At 44.5% G+C, this 3577-nt stretch overlaps 1 long non-coding RNA gene across 1 annotated transcript; it reads right to left on the bottom strand.

Annotated features, from left to right (window-relative positions):
• Positions 1-805: 805 nt before the first annotated feature.
• LOC121564392 lies at positions 806-1450 on the bottom strand. Its single transcript, XR_006000132.2, has 3 exons — positions 1401-1450; positions 1029-1163; positions 806-895 (listed from the first exon to the last, which is right to left on the bottom strand). It is a non-coding gene; the product is annotated as an uncharacterized LOC121564392 (long non-coding RNA).
• Between the last annotated feature and the right edge of the window lie 2127 nt (positions 1451-3577).

Genomic DNA, 3577 nt, shown 5'->3' with positions numbered 1-3577 from the left:
CCAATGTGATGGACCAATAAATGGTATTTTTTGGTTATCAGTATTATAATTAAAATGATCAAGTAATTTTAATTTTCTATGATAGGTATGCAGATCCCTCCTGAGCTCCATGCAATCTATCTTAGTGGGTGTCGGGATAAACATAAGACCCTTCTCCAGAAGTTGCTGTTCTGCCGCTGTAAGTCTAAAAGTAGTCGATAAGTTAAGTACATTAGAGTGCTGGGGAGTAATACCAATACACTCTTCCCCTCTCTAATAGTTTAACTGGTCTAGCCAGTGATTAAAAATGTTTACAGCTGTATCTGGTCTCCAATGTATTGGAGTCGTCCTGCACTGTGTGAAATCTAAGTTTATTCAGATCCAATAGTTCCCTACAATTCTTCTGAATATACTTGTTCAATTGATTCAGTACCTCCTGCTTTTCCCATGGAAGCTCATCTGAAAAATGTATGATAGGAACATAAACCTGTGCATGAGGAAAAACTTCACCTGCTTTATTCAGTAGCTGTTGCAACTGCTTGACTGCAGTGGTATACTGCTGGTTCAAGCCGTTAACAAGACCCACTGATAGAACAACCTTCTGTGTGTTTTGCTGTTTCTCCAACTTGCCTATCACTCCTGCAATATGTCTGAAGGTTGCTCCCGGAAAACTATCTATCTGTGTATTAGTGTCAGTGAAACTAGAAATCGCGCAAGGTTGGAATCCCCAATAAAGACCACGGGCTTTTTTAATCTCAATACTCCAATCATTTATTTTCCTTTCAGTTCTAGGAATGACATGTGGGATAAAAGAGTTTCTCCTTTATTACAGGTTCCAGTATTGGTTCTGTCCCAGGGCCCGTGTCTTTTCCATTTGCCATTGCTACCTTACCCTGATGGTCCTCTTGCTGTGAACCTGTCGTAGAATTGGATAAAACCATGTCATCCATCAAAACAGCCACATTGTTCAATGGTAATTTTTGACCATTGCCGTTATTCACCGTAATCTCCAACGCCTACTGTTAAGAGTAAATTCGAGGGCTCTCTACCTGGAAGGGTCAAGGCTGGGACTTTAGGCTCGGCCAAATTGTTTCTTGGTCGCTGAGTTTGGGGATTCGGTATCCCCGTGCTCTTCCTGGTTATTGGGGTAAGTCTGAAGCTAGTCCCGCCACTCTTTGCAGGACCTAATTCCCGAGGGGTGAGACAGGACAAGAGGGAGATAGTTGGTTGAGTAGGTGAGCTCGTCGAAGGAACCACTCTACAAAGGGAAGTAGACCCAACATGAACTTCTACCTGCACCTCCCTTTCTCTGCATACCCCCCAGCAAGCCCTGTGGTATTGCTGTTGATAGTCTGACTATGGTTTATCGGTTTATCTACAGGATTACTGAAGGCCTGTTTATTAACCATATTGTCCCTCACCGAAGTGTCACTCTGGCCCCCTGGGATATTCCTGCATATTCCAAAGTCCCTATGGGCCTGGGCTCCCATTGAGACCCTACCAGATGGTGACTTGCTGGTCACCGCAGCCGCATAACTGGAATGGGCCTGATGAGAAGTTATCAGTTTAGTAGAGGCCGGCGGGTCAATTGGTTTTTGCAACATGTTTTTTAAGGTACTTACTGACGAAGATGTAAATTTGTGTTTATATCTTGCCTTTGCCCACATCAGGTTAGGGTTAGGGTTAGGGTTAGGGTTAGGGTTAGAAGTTAGGGTTAGGGTTAGGGTTAGGGTTAGGGTTAGGTTAGGGTTAGGGGTTAGGTACAGGGATAAAACTCCATCGGACACCCATGTCCAATTCTGTATGTGGAGAAGGTAATGTGTGGGGAGCTGGGGTTTGTTTTGTTGTACTCCTGGGAGGCCATAGATGTCCATCGATGTGCTTTGGAGGGGGCTAGGTGGATTTCAAAATGTTGTTATGTTTTTTACACATACGGGATAAAAACTCAATTGGACACCCCTGTCCAATTCTGTATGGAGAAGGTAATGTCGTGGGGACCTGGGGTTTGTTTTGTTGTACTTCTGGGAGGCCTAGATGTCCATTGATGTGCTTTGGATGGGGCTAGATGGATTTCAAAATGTGGTTATGTTTTTGCACATAGGGTACAGGGATAAAAACTCAATTGGACACCCCTGTCCAATTCTGTATGTGGAGAAGGTAATGTCGGTGGGGAGCTGGGGTTTGTTTTGTTGTACTCTGGGAGGCCGTAGATGTCCATCGATGTGCTTTGGAGGGGGCTAGGTGCATTTCAACATTTTGTTGTGTTTTTGCACATAGGTACAGGGATAAAAACTCCATCGGACACCCCTGTCCAATTCTGTATGTGGAGAAGGTAATGTCGTGGGAGCTGGGGTTTGTTTTGTTGTACTCCTGGGAGGCCGTAGATGTCCATCGATGTGCTTTGGAGGGGTCTAGGTGGATTTCAACATTATGGGGGTCTGAAAACTCGATAAATATAGCGACAAAGTCGCTAAATTGGCAACACTGGCAGGGTTAGGTTTAGGGTTAGGTTAAGAGTTAGGCTTAGGTAGGGTTAAGAATAGGTTAGGAATTCAGGTTAGGGTTAGTAGGGTTAGGGTTAGGGTTAGGCTAGGGTTAGGGTTAGGGTTAGGGTTAGGGTTAGGTACAGGGATAAAAAAGTCCATCGGACACCCCTGTCCAATCTTATGTGGAGAAGGTAATGTCGTGGGGAGCTGGGGTTTGTTTTATTGTACTCCTGGGAGGCCGTAGATGTCCATCGATTTGGGCCTCAAAGGTTGGGAAATCTTAGGCAAAGGTGGAAACTCCATAGGACACAATGTTAAAGGTGTCTGAGTAGATGGAGCTACTCGACGGGCCTGTAGCATGGATCTCAATGTATCCACTGAAGTTATAGTAAACTTGTGCCTATATCTGGCTTTTCCCCAATCTCCTGCCTTATTAAAGGCCTCCAGGTGAAAATCATGAAGTTCCTCAAACCCAGGAGGGTTGAGGTTAGGGTTAGGTTAGGAGTTAGGGTTAGGGTTAGGTTGCAGGGTTTAGGGTTAGGGTTAGGGTTAGGTAGGTTAGGTAGGTTAGGCCAGCCCAGGCCAGGCCAGGCCAGGCCAGGCCAGGGGCCAGGCCAGGCCAGGGCCAAGAGAAAAAAGAGAAGAGAGTTAAGCTAGGCCTGCGGTGGCCAGGCCAGGCCAGGTAGGAGGCTAGGCAGGTAGGGTTAGGGTTAGGGTTAGGTTAGGGTTAGGTTAGGGTTAGAAGGGAGTTAGGTAATATTTGAATTAGGTTAGGGTTAAAAAGAGACTGGTTTTGTCTTGTGGTGCATGGGCCTATTGTTGTGTGCCCCTCCAATATAATGCTATAAACCATTCAACTGTTAAAATTATCTAGATTACCCCCTCCAAACTTACCAAAAGTAAGTAGGTTATTATTATTTCTAAATGATAGTCTGAGTGGTTATCTAGGACCATGAAGGGACTGAGATATTAAAATATACAAGGGATCAGGGGATAGATGCTTTAATAATACATATACAAACACAATTATATCCACATATATAAGCGCTAGAAGACAAAGTGCTAAGAGATAAAGTGCTAAAATGTCAAAACAAAATCAAATACCTAAAAAA

The sequence above is a fragment of the Coregonus clupeaformis genome, unplaced genomic scaffold (assembly GCF_020615455.1).
Source record: "Coregonus clupeaformis isolate EN_2021a unplaced genomic scaffold, ASM2061545v1 scaf4587, whole genome shotgun sequence".
Classification (NCBI taxonomy): Eukaryota; Metazoa; Chordata; class Actinopteri; order Salmoniformes; family Salmonidae; genus Coregonus; species Coregonus clupeaformis.
This window is presented reverse-complemented; position numbering and strand designations above follow the sequence as displayed.